Raw genomic sequence first — 13631 nt, forward strand, 5'->3', positions numbered from 1 at the left:
CACCCTGCCCAACACACAGAGTCCAGCCCAATGCACTGAGCTTAGCAGACCCACAGAAATGTTAGTCATAAAACGTTCACATGGCCGAGGAAGTTTGTATTTCCTTGGACCTAGGCAGGCCCTTGTCACATATCTTTGGTAACATAGATGAGTATTTCAAGAACATGAGCTTTGCATATACAAGACCGGGCTCTGCCTTGATCAGGTGTACAATATTGAGAAGTTGTTTGGTCTCTCTAGTTCTCAGTATTTTCATCTATTAAATGGGCATGACTGTACTTCATAGAGGTTGTGCAGAGCAGTACTTGCTGTGCTGAGCTGGGAAAGGAAGGGACTGCTCCTATGAGAGTGCGTGTCTCTACGGTCACTGCCTAGTTTGGAATCCACATTCAGCTATGGGATCTGGGTAAGTGTTTTAACCACCACATGCCTCAACTTCTTCATGTATAAGATGAGCATAATAAAAGTACCTATCTTATAGTGTTGTGTGAATTAAATGAGTTGATAGATAAGGGCTGGAAATAGCGCCTGGCACACAGCAAGTGCTCAGTACAGATGGCTGTCTTTTCTATTGGAATTAGATGAGGGTTGAATGATGTAATACATGGAAAGCCCCTAGCAGAATGCCTAGCAGAGTGTCAGCACCCAGTAATAATAATGACTATTATTATTTCCTTATCTGTCAACGGGGATTAGGAAAGTTCCTCTCACACGGGGTAGTTCTGAGGATTAACTTAGGTAATATACAGGAACATTCTTTGTAAAACTATATAGGACTGTTCACATGCTTTATTATTAACTTCATTATGGGGCGCCAATTCAATAAATCTTGTGTGTTCACTGTGCTTCCTCTTTGAGATTCAGAGATAAATACTATTCATGCCTTCAAAGTGGGGATATGCAGATAAGGCCTAGGATGGGTGTAACTATATAATACCAGGCAGAGGGTGATAAGCGCTCTGATTAGCACAATAAACCAAATGCCATGAGGCATCAGGGAAGGACAAGCAGTTACCCAAGGCAGAAAGAGGAGTTCAGGAATGGCTGCAGCCAGGATACAGAGGCATAAACACAACCTGGATGAATGAGCAGGATTTGGACAAGAGGTGAGAAAAAGACATTCCTGGTAAGGGATCAGAAAAAGCAAAGACTGCAAAGCAGGGATAGAAAGGAGATATTTGGAGAATCACAAGCTGGCCAGCGTTCAGAGAACATGGCCTGGCCGAGAAGGGCTGGGGAGGTAAGCTGGAGGCCAGGCAGCAGAGTCCCAGGGAGCCCAGGAGGGCCCTGTGAGCCTCAGTGATGACACGGAGGGAAGATGTGCTGGGGAAAGTCTCAGGATGATGATTCCTGGCCAGACTGCAGAATCCCAGGTAGCAGAAATGCAAACACAACAGAGGAATGTTTTTCCAGGGTCAGAACTAAAACAGCAGGAACTGGGGTGGATTCATACTCCTTCATAGCACCTCTCAGATTTCATAATGTATATTTACTTTTGTGTTTCTTTCTTTACCTTGAGATGAGAGTATGAGGCTTTACTTTCTTATTTATCCCATGTCTGCCACAGAGACTGACACACAGTAGGACCTGAATAAAGACTTGCTGAGCAAATGAATGTTCCCTTGATTCTGAGGCCAAATGGACCACCTAAGTGGTCCAAAGGCCATCAAAGGATTCTCTAAAGTTTTTCCTACCATTCGCTTCAGCAAACAAGTGTCCCCAGGATGACAGAGAAGACTTAAAATTTCACTGAGCAGGTGAGCAGGACTTGTTTCATGATCTTTCAGATTTGTCTATTTTTAGAAAATAGAATCAGAAAGAACTAGGAGGACAGGGAAAAGAAGAAACCTGGTGCAGAAATAAAATTCTTCCTGTAAGTCTCCATCTCTTACTTAGTTACCTTAATTAGCCGTCTTCTATTTTTAGTCCTCTCTTTATAAAAAAAAAATAAAAAAAGAAGAGAAGGAAGGGATCAAAGAAAGAGAGAAGAAAAGAAGTTACCCAAGAAAGTTACGAGTGTGAACAACTGGTTTTGTTCTGGTTTTATTGTCTTCTAAAACCCTCTGTGACCTGGATCCCTCCCCAGCTCAAGTTGGGAAGCAGAAAAGAAATCCAACTGGTTTCAGTTGTTCAGGATTTGGGACAAGCATCTGGCTGATGGACGCTTTGCCTGCTCTCTGATCTTCGTCTTCTTTAAAACATCAATGCCTTTGCCTTTCTCACTCTCTCTTGGGATGGCAGTTTGGTGCTGTGTTTCTTGATCAGAGGCACAGAAGGCCAAAGGTGGAACAAACAGAACCTAGAGGTTATCCGGTTCAACTCGTTTCTGTTATAAATGAGAAAACCAAAGAAAAAAAGAGAGGAAACGAATTGTCCAAAGTCGCCCAAGCTCATTTGTGATGGAGAACAGGACCCAAAGCTTCAAATTGCAAGGTAAGTGCTCTTTCCATACTCCATGATACCCCCTTTAATGAAGTAACGTTCATATGATAACATATAACATTCATTTTTTTCCCTGAAAAAAAAGGGGGGAGCTTTGAGAGAAGCAGACCTGGGCTTGAATCTCAGTTCTACCACACTCTAGCTGGGTAACCTTAGGCAAGAAGCCGGATCTTCTCCAGGAACAATAGCCTCACTGCTGGGCATCTATCTTGTGCCAAACTCAGACAAATTAAGAAACTGGTCCAAGGCAGTGTCAGTTTGAACCCAGGTCTGTCTTATTCTAAATCCCATTAATTTTTAGCATGGTCTACACTGCTTCTCTGTGCTTCAGACTTCTCGTCTAATAAAATATGAGGTTGTTTTTAAGAATAAATAAGATCAAAAGTGCCTAGCATGGCACTCGATGTTTAGGAGGTGCTCTGTAAACAGCAGCTATTATGATTGTGAACAACACATCCTTAGGTCTTACCATTTTGATAATATTGTTCAAGAATATTAGCTACTATCAATCAGCATCACCATACTCATCAGCCTTCACCCTCCCAGTCTCAGCTTTCCCCTGACGTGTTCTCTCAAGGGGCTGGGTTCCCATCCTGGAAGATCTAAGCAGAACAGGAAAGGCAGGCTGGGAACAGAATCCACCTACTGGTACTGGAATGCTGAGCAAACAGGTCAGGTCTGGCAACAATGGCTACCTCCATTCATAGACCAGGCAACCAGGTATCCAGGTATAGAGGCTAGTAAGTTGTCCTAACCAGGGGCCAGAGTACAGGGATTTGAGGTGGGCAAAGCCAAAGGCAGATAGATCACAGCTTCAGAAAGGTCAAATCATGGGAACAAAGGTCCAAGTCACCATTTCTGGTAAAAGCCAGACAAGATGTTAGCTAGGAGGAAATGAGGCTGGGTGGGAAGATTGCAGAAAAAGAGCATAAAAACCAGGATTAAAGCAAAATCCAGTTGGAAGGAATAGAGATTTAAATGGACCCAGGGCTTCTGAACATGACAGATGAGTCTTTTTCCCTCTGATTATAAAAACTAATAAATAACCATGAAATCGTCTTGGCCATAAATTGTTTGTGGATACATTCATTTGGAGCCAAAGTACCAAAACATTCATGGGAATGATAACCACCAAATTCAAACAGTGTTTTCCTTGGTAGAGAACAGGAGGAAAAGGAGGAGGGAGGAAGAGGAAACGGGAGGTGGGGGCTTTAACTATGTGTGTTACATTTAATTTCTTTTAAGAAAAAAGAGATCTGAAGCAAATATGGCAAAATGTTAGCATCTGTTCATTTTCTGATGGTGAGTACATGACATCTGTTAGAGCTTTTCTGTATGATTACATGTTTAATAATTTAAAATAAAAATATAAAGCAATAAGTGTATTTAAAATCTAATAAATTAGGTTTATATTAATATGTAATCATGGTAGAAAATCTAGAGATTTTATGAATAATAACACAGGAAGATAATGAGTTTTAAAAGTTATGGTGTTGTCTAGCTGATGTGATATTTCTCAGGTAAAATAGTAGATCTTAATCCAGTGAGATTCAGATAGGAAGTTCATGTCGTGGTAGGTTTGCGTACTGACAGATAATAGACGTGTGTTAGGAGGTAGATTTCAGGATTCTTCAAATCACAGTGTCTGGCCAAACATTCCAGAAACATCCAGTTTTTGATCCCTCACCTGGCTGGCCAGAAAGTCCCATTTTAAGAACCAGGCTCTCATACTCTCATATGGAAAGAAAATTTTAAAGACTTCTGAACTATCGATGATAATGTTACAAACTTCACAAACTAAAATTCATGGGTGGAAACCAACAAGGCTGTGGAAGACCAAAACAATACCATTAACCACTGGCTCTGATTGACATTTATAGAACACTCTGCCCAACAAGAGCAGAATGCAGATCCTTTTCAAGTGCACATGGCACATTCACCAAGATAGACTACATCCTGGGTTATAAACCTTCTGGGTGTCTCCCATGAAGCAGAGACCTTCAGACCCTCGCTCAGAAACAAGCCTCATTTTACATAAAATTGATGGGCCATCTGGAGTCTCTGACCACAGCATGAACAGAAGAGAAAGCAGAATTGCCTCGCGTTGGGCAACACTCATCAGTAATAACTGGCTGCCAGGCCATTTGGGAGGAGACAAAAGAGCTATAAAACACAGACACAAGAGCCCAGAGCATAGCAGTCCAGGTCCACCCAGTTCAGGGGCAAAGCATAACCAGCCCAGGACCGCCTGAGGCCCTCCTGCGACAGCACACTCAGTGGTCTAGCAGAAAGAGCATGGGAGTCAGCTGAAGAGGGTCTGGGCCTGGCTGCACCACTAACCCACAAGAGGCTGTGGGCCAGACCCTTTCACTTCTCCTTTCTGGGAACTAGCTTCCTCTTGGGCAAAATGGAGTCACTAGGATCTAGTGACTAGGTTTCCATGATGATGTCCGCGTCTACCTCTCTGGGACTATTTTTGTGTTCATTCGAATTCCCCCTGGGTCTTCAAGAAAAGGATGGATAATGCATGGTGATTTTTGTGTTCAAAGACAGAGGACAGTGTGAGGCATCGGGAGGGCGTGTTTACTTACATGCACTGGCTTATTCCCTCAACAATCGTTGAGGTGCTCAGAAGTCTCCCCAAGGGTTCCACAAGGACATATTTACAAACAGCTTCCAAAAAGCAGTAAAATGGCAAAAACAAGCCTTGCAAGAGAAACTCTGTATACCAGACAATTTAATTCCAAACAATGGACCACATGAGGGTGTATAAATAACTAATTACGCTGGACAACATGAACAGCTTTTTTGGATGATTGCAAAATTGGGGAGGAAGGAAATGTGATGGGTATTTATATATTTGGGCTCCAGTCAAAGATTTCATATTCACTCTTAAGCAATTTGACTTGCAAAATTAGCTCAGACTAGAACATGGTCAAACAACTTGAAACCGGCAGCCAGTCTGCTCTCCAAGGGGCTGTTTGTGCCTGTGCCTCCAGGAGACTGGAGCGGAGGACCGGGGATGTGCCCCTGCGGTCTCTGCAGGACGTTCCGGGTCCCTTGTCTCCACAAAGACCTAGAGGAGTGGAGACTGTTGCGGGGTGGGGGGCATTTTTAATAAGTAGTTTCAATGGGGAGCCAAGCTCTGGTTATCACACAAGCACGTATTCCTGGATGCTCAGTTCCATATTCTTCCTGAATCCCTCCTGTGTGATCAGTACTCCGCCAAGTCCTGTAGATACAGAGACTGAATCTCTGTGAGAGGCACTGGGATACCTCACTCACCGTGGTATATCTGGTGCCTACTTCTGCCTCTGGTACCTAAATACCAGGTGTGCTGAAAACTTGTTGGACCAATGAATTGTTGAATGAAATGAGTAGAACACAGTCCTTATCCAAGCAGAATCCTCGGTCTGGTGGATGACATAAAACTGGGCAGTTTTGTCTAATACAGAGCAGGTGGCAATACACGTGATCACCCAGGTGCCAGAGGCTCTGAGCACAGAAGAGACAGAGCAATCAATTCCGACCTTAGGGACTGGCAAGAATCTTCCCTTCCTGCTGCAAGATCCTCACACACCCATTTCCCCAATGATACTCTCTGCTAAATCCTATTTATCACCATAACATCACTTCCAGATTAGAGCTGGACCTTGAAAAAAGAGTCAGACAAAGAGAGATTTAGAAGAAGAGAATGCCCGGAGGATGGAACAGCATGACCAGAAGGAAGGAAGGAAGGGGAAAAGTGCAGACAGAAGTGACTGAAATGGTCCTGAGGAGCAGACCAGGGTTCCCCACAAATGACACACCAAGGAAAGGCCACTGATGGTTCTTGAGGGAAAAAAATAAAATTATCAGAGCTGGAACTTAAAAAAGTGGCTCACGAAACTTTCTGAAGGATTGATTGGTGGAAAGAGAAACTGGAAAGAGATCATTAGGAGGCAGCTAAAGTGTCCAGGAAGAAAGTGATGGAGGTCTGAGCAGGGCAGCTCTAGGTAGGAATGAAAAGATCAAAGACAGGGCTGCAGAATAAGTGAAAGGAATTAGATGTGAGAAGACAGAGGAAGGAGCATCCATCAAGAACCCTCAAGTTTCTACCTGGGAGACCGGCTGGAGGGAACGGAGCTGTGAGCAGAGATGGTAAACACAGCAAAAGGGGGAGGAGTTTGGGAATGAAGTAAGAGTTTGATATCGACATCTGGTGTTTGAGGTGCTGAAGCGCCATCGGTGGGAACTGATCAGCAGAAGTGAGATCCGGACTAAGATGTGGATTTAGGCAACAGCTGCCCAGAGCGGGTACTGGAGTTGGTGAGTCTTACATGAGAATGCCTGGGACATGCCCTTCCATTTTCCCTGCACCACCGCTCAGCCTGAGCCTCAGACAACCACCCCAGTCTTCCAGGATGCTAGAACCCTCTTTCTGCCTCCTTTGCTGGAAATAGAGCAACAGAGGACACCTGCTTGTCATTCAGTTGTTGGCACAATTGTACGCATGGCTCTCAGATCCTGGAAAATCGCCTTTGTAAACTTGAAGAGGTTTTTGACAGTTTCTCCTCCTGCTCTGCCCTTTCAACCTGTGCGTGTAGCCTGGGGTCACCCAGACTTAATTCTCTCCCACCCCACACTCCAGGTATCCAGAGCAAAGTACCCCCTGACCATGCTGAGCCGTGGGTCCTGATCAAGGAAATGAGGAACCTGGGAGAAAAAAAAATAAACAAGAACCCTACACAGAACTAGAAAAAATTCTCCCCATAGTAGAAATTTGAACTTGACTGACAGAAAGATTACACCCCTAAGTGTTTTCAAACTTAAACAAGGAGGGAACCCAGCCAAGTGTCAGACTGGTGTGGAGGGATTTGCCAAGGTGAGGGGGACCCCACGGTTAGTTTGTCATGACAGTGGACAGAGAGAACATTGCTTCTCACCAGTCATCCAGGGTCAGGCACCGGGAGGGTGAGGCCAGACAGATGCAGACACACTCAGCTCTCAAGGAGATTTTCCTTGAAAGAGAAAACAAAGCCAGGATGAGCACTCCACCAGCTGCTTCCTTCAGGAGACCTGCTGCTGCAGAAGTCGCCCCTCACAGACCTGCCAGGAGGGAAGCTTTGAAATGACTCCTGACAAAGACACGGCATCAGAAATTCCTAGAATGACTTCCTGCTCGAATCAAAGGAGCGCAGGGAGAGAAGGGGGTCTGCTGTCAGAGGCGAGTGACTTTGAACCCTGGCCCACACTCGATATCCTGGAAAACTTGACTACTTAGGGGGCAAATGGGGATCCTGCCTAGTGGCTGATGATCAGCAGAAGCCATTTGCTCTTTTTAAGGCCCCAGAGGGTTCAGCTTGAGCCTTTCTATGGGAGCAAGGACATCACCACCCTAGGGCAGGACTGCAGTACCCCTCTTCACCTCTCAAAGTGTTGCCCATTATTTTCGTCTCAATTTCAAAAGTATTTCTGTCTTTGATGTTGGTATTCTTTTCCTTACCATGGGAGGCAGCAAATTTGGATGGGAAAAGGCCCAAGTTCAAAACCTACCTTGCCACTCGCTGGCCACTTGGTTTCCCTGCTGAGTGTCCTCAAGCTGTCCTGAGGACTAGGTGATATATGCATATGGCGAAGGACTTTGTGCTCTTGGGCGCTCCACACATCAGAGATCATAATCAAGCACTGATTAAGCCTGTTGGTGGATTTTCTTTGACCTCAGTTGCTGCTCCATTTTCTCTGAGGACCACACAGTGACCTCCCTATTCCAGCTGCCTTCTCTCCGCCTCTGTCTACAATGAAACTGACATGTCCAAGGACCACCAGACTGCTCAGCACCTCCGGTCTGTGAGAGCTGCTCACGCTGCTTAAGTTAGAGCAATAAGACAGGAAAGAAAGCAGACTCGTTCCCACCATTGGTATAATCCACAACGAAGCACAGTCAAGCTGATCAAAGAAAACTGGATCAGCCCGCCTTGCCTGGACCATTCTCAAATAAAGGGAGTTCATTCTGACGGATGGGAACTTGGAGCCAGATCGCCCTGGGTCCCAGTCTCCGTGAGCCACTTCGGCTAGGTGACTCCAACACGGGACCTAACTTCTCACGATTTCCTTATCGATGTAATGTAGTTAATAATGATAACCAAGGAAAAGAGTCATCAATATTAAATTAAATGAGATAATAACTGTGAAAGTGTCTGTCACAGAGTAAGTCCCCAAACACATGGGTTTCCTTCCTTCCTGAAAGGGCCAGAGAAAAGAAGCAATAACAACAACAATAATAGTAACTGATGTTTATATCGCACTTATGACCCAGAAGGCCCCATGCTAGAAGCCTTACTTATATGACTTCACAACTGTTTTCATCCTCATGTGATGGATGAGTGAGCTGAGGCTCAGTGAGATAAGCACGCACCTGGGGCCAGGTAACTCACAGGGGCAGAATCAGGGCTCAACGCAGGGAGTCTGACGCTCGAAGCATTGCACTCACCACCTTGCTGTAGTGCATCCCATGGTTGTGGGTATTAACCCACAGGGGACCGTTCTGCTTTGTTCTGATATGTGATACATAGGCTTTTTCCCTCTTATTACTATGGAATGGCTTTCTAGAAAAAATACATTCTACTTAGTTGTTTTTTTAACTATTGCAAATGTGCTTTCCTGTCATTGATAATGACTCAGCTTCTGACAAGCTTGCTAATCGAGTGTTATTTTTCCCCCACCGAAACCTCCTTTGCAAAGTTCACATGCATCACGCAGTTATTTATGGTTTGAGGAAGCACATCCTATAGTGTAAACTGAAGAATGTTTATTAAAGTTAGAATTAACAGTGATTGACTTGATTTCACTGATTAGATAATTGGGGAAATGCACAGGTAATTTAGTATTTACAGGAGAAGGTCGGGAGTGGTTTCTGGGAGGGGCCAGCAGACCTATTCCAGAAGACTTTGCTCAGCCTTGCCCCCCAAAACCACCCTACTCTGGAGCATGAAAGGAAATTACGGTCTCTGCATTTGCTTATGGTGGATTCACTTATCTCACAAAAGCTGCACTCTGATCAGTTCTACTTTGACACCTCCCAAGGCGCTGGTGTCTGCGAAAATAGAAACGAACCACAGCCGGGCCTCGAGGGTCCTCCACACTTGCCTCCCCATGCTGCAGACCACTTCTCCAATACTCTCTTCCACCACATTTCAGGCCCTGTTTTCCCTAGCTACTCACAGAGTCCTCCTGCCCCTGGGCCTTTGCACAGGCAGGTCCCTCCTCTTTCCACTCTGCTGATGTTCTAGTAAATTTTCTAGAATGTTTAAACTGAAACTTCCCCACGTCTATGTCCCAGATACCCTCAATGCGGAATTAACATTTCTTGAATTTCCCACTGTGTAAAACTTTGCTTCCATTTTAGAACTGATCACTGATCATCTCTAGTTACACTGTGTGTGTGTATCTGCTCCTTTCACCAGAGCGAGCCCCTAATTGGCAGGGTGAAGGTCACATTCATCTCTGATCATCCTCATAGTCCTTCATCAACACAATTCCTCGTGAAAGAAACTTTCAGTAAATTTTGGTTTACCTGAATTGCGCTTCTCACACAGCTGAGTGAAATCACTTCCTGCCTATGCTTCAGTTGAGAGCCCACCCCCAAAGGCTAAACCAGCCAATAAACGTCTTCCAAGTGACTGTTAGACAGATCAGGCCAGCCAGCTCAGAGAGCCAGAGGGAAAACTCTTCTTTAAGCATCTGGAGATTTACTTGACTAAAGGAGTGATTCCACCAGAACACGTGATTGTGATTCCTCTTATTATCCAGAGTATGAATAAGAATCATTTTATTGTGATAAATTAGTGGCAGGAGTCATGGGTTTATAGAAAGGAAAATTAATAACGCACCACTACATTGTATTTATAGAATCTTACTCAGGCATTCTTTGCACATACTCTTCAATAATAAGAATTTACTCTGTACTATTTTACAGTTGGTACATCAGTGTATGATTTTATCCTTATAGCAACCCAGAGAAGCTGGGCTCATTGTCAATTTACACACAAGAAAATCAGGGTCCAAGCAGGCAGAGACGAAGAATTATTTGGTGCTAGAGTTGGGTCTGAAACTCAGGACCCCTGACTATATGCTGGGTTCTCTTCTCCCAGGCATTGTGCTATAGACTGAATGTTTGTGTCCCCCCCCCACCCCCAAATTCATATATTGAAACGTAATCCCTAGTGTGACGGTATTAGGAGGTGGGGCTTTTGGGAGGTGATTTGGTGCTGAGGCTGGAATCCTCATGAACGGGATGAGTGTTCTTACAGAAGCGGCCCCAGAGAGACCCCTTGGCCCTTCATCCATGTGAGGACACAGGGAGATGACAGCCATCTATGAGCCAGGAAGAGGCCCCTCACTAGAGACTTGTTCTTGGTCTTCCAGCCTCCAGAACTGTGAGAAATGAATGTTTGTTGTCTAAGCCATCCAGTCTGTGGTTGACTTGTTACAGCAGCCAGGACGGACTAATACACACTACCAAGGGCTTCAGGAACCTCCCAAGGTACACCTGTAAGGTGAGCAGCCTCCTCTCCAGGCCTGGGGGTCCTTGTCTGAGGCCTGTGTATATACTATTTGTGCCACTCCAGCCTCACTTGGGCAAGCACACTTTAGGACTCTCAGTGCTGTGGAATTGCAGACCCCAGGGTGTTTCAGCATCCATGGCCTCTGATGACATCTTAGAGCCTTACTTCCAATTTTTCTCTCCAAGTCCCCTACATTCAAGAAATAACATTATGCCCTTACTTTCTGAGCCACACCTCCCTCTCAACTTCCCCCTGTATGATGAACTGCCTTCCTCTCTCAGATACCTTCCTTCACAATGAAATTAGTGACAGAACTGTACCCAGAGGAGGGGTTGTTCTCACTGAGCTAGATCTCCATCTAATTTAGTAGAACATTAATTTACAACATAAGCTCCTCGGTTGCCTAGAATATAGCTTAGCACATAGAAGATGCTTCATACATATTTTTGTCAAGGAAAGTAAATAAATAAGAAATAACAGTATTAATACGCATATTATTTAGAGTTGTGGAGGTAATCACCATCAAGACTAGAGCAAGGATGGTTTGAAGTCATTGCCTCTGAGTAAAATGACTCATGTAGGGAAAGGAATGAATCAGGAGTCTATTGCCTTTATAATGTGCCTTCAGGGAGGAGTCAGCCTAGTCCCCACTGAAGTCTTTCTTTGGCCTTTCTAGCTGCGATAACCACACCTTCCCCATCTGAAAATTAAAAACCACTCACTGGGGAGCACGAAGTCCCCCCCCCCCCCGTTTTTACCTGCAGTTGCTTTTACCATGTGGCTCTATTAACCTTAATAAAAATCCAAACACTAAGCATATTTTAAAAATCAGTCAGCTTCTATGCTTTGCCACTAGTGGTTTCTGGATTGCATCATAAACAAAAGCCCAAAAGCCTCCAGCAAGAGTTCTTTCTTCACTCTCCTTCCTGTAGCCTAGAACAACGCGGCCGAATGGAAGAAATAAACAGACGCGAACAGAGAGGAACACAGCCCTTTCACATGCTCAACGCTGTTTCTTTCAGAATGGTTACTAAGTCCTTTTCCCATCAATCTTCTCATGAACCTATTCCCAGAGTCCACTGAAGTCTCCAGCTACCCCACCCCTCGTCTCCTCCCGTCCACCGTGAGTCTCAGGCCTCCTTGGCCCTGGGACTTCGCTCTCAGCACTCACAGAGCGAGCCCAGGACACATCAGATTAGCCTGACGCTGAGGCTGAGCAAGGATGGTGTGCCATACTGGAGATGGCACAGCTTAGGCCAAAATAAACGTTTAAGCCTGAAATGAAAGAAGAGAGACAAAGAGCTGCGGGTAGGAGGAGGGTGTGTGCTCCAAGCCTGCTTCTGCTGCCCAGTGGCTGCGGGTCCCTGAACGAGTCGCTTCTCTGGACAGCAGGCTGCTGCTTCCCGTGAGATGGGGACAAAACCCTGCCTTGTCAGCCCATAGGGTGCTGGTGATCAACAGGGGAGATCCTGGGTGTTACAACTGGGGGCGCGCTGAGGCTCTGTGTATTTTGAGACCTTTGTTATCATACATTGGGCTGCAAAGAGGAGGAATCGTTTTATTTCCCCCTGGTCTGGAACTTTGAGTCACAAAGCAGCTAAGTCAGCAGCTTTGGGGCAGCCCTCGGGGAGGAATTCTGGCCTCTTGCCTCCTGTCCTACTTGTTAAAAATCCAGCACATTGTTCTAGAATAGAATGCATCATATAGATGTGAGCTTTAACAGCAAGCCCAGAGGGGCCGCGGGCTGCAATCCGGGCCCTCCCCGCAGGACCCCAGAGCACGGTTGTGCTGACTCCTGTGTTCTCTCCTCGGGCTTCACCTTTCAGACCCAGATTCAGAAAATGGGCATTGAGGGCGTACTGCTTCTGGGGGAGATTCACGGCACTTAGCTGAATCCCAACAACTCTGTGAGGCAGGTGTGCCTATCACCCCATTGTCAAGATGAGGACTGAAGCTGAGAAAGATGAAATGAGTTACTCAAGCCTGCCTGGAATTCAAGGCCCAGATCTCCTCTGTCTGAGCTCCTGGGCTTCGTGGTGACCAGACCAGGAAACCAGCTATGGGGGGGTCAGAACCGAGCTCCAGGCTAGGCTGGGCCAGAAGTGGTGAGCCCACCACCACCCTCCCTTCCTGCAAAGCACTTGCTCTCCAGGGGGTTCTAGAGGCTTCCAGGAGGGCCTTCTCTAACCCAGCTGCCAGCCTAGGGGAGACGTCAAGAGAGTCTGTCTTCTCAGGTCTGTTTCTGGTTTCTCCATTTGAGGGGGCCCTTGCAACCCAGGACCTGGGCCTAAGGTCATACAGCCAGGGACTGTGACACCCAGGACAAATCTCCAGGCTCTCTGTGTGGCAGGGCACCCTCTCCAGGTGGTGCACCAGCATCAGTGTCACCCAGGCTGGGCAGACACGGCTCGTGCAGGTTCCCAGCCAGCCAGGGCCTCACCTGAGAGCACCCCAGTTCCTTGTGTGTACCTGGGGACCATTACTATAGGTTCTAGAAGGGTCTTTTGGTCTGTGGGCAAGGTAGGACTCAGGAGAGAGGGCTGTCATCCTGGAGGTGAAGCAACCGCTACATTCTCTAAGGATTCAGGAGGCCACGCCATCTTTGTCTCAGAGTTCATTCTACTCTCTGGGCACTTGATGTAG

General features: G+C 46.0%; 1 long non-coding RNA gene across 1 annotated transcript in view; it reads left to right on the top strand.

Moving 5' to 3' along the window:
* The first annotated feature begins 2081 nt into the window (after positions 1-2081).
* Positions 2082-13631, top strand: part of LOC123618109 (uncharacterized) — a 43237-nt gene continuing 31687 nt past the window's right edge. Inside the window, exon 1 of the long non-coding RNA XR_006726473.2 lies at positions 2082-2433. This is a non-coding gene — a long non-coding RNA (uncharacterized LOC123618109). The remainder of the gene's footprint in view (positions 2434-13631) is intronic.

Source organism: Camelus bactrianus, chromosome 1, assembly GCF_048773025.1.
Source record: "Camelus bactrianus isolate YW-2024 breed Bactrian camel chromosome 1, ASM4877302v1, whole genome shotgun sequence".
In the NCBI taxonomy this organism is placed as follows: Eukaryota; Metazoa; Chordata; class Mammalia; order Artiodactyla; family Camelidae; genus Camelus; species Camelus bactrianus.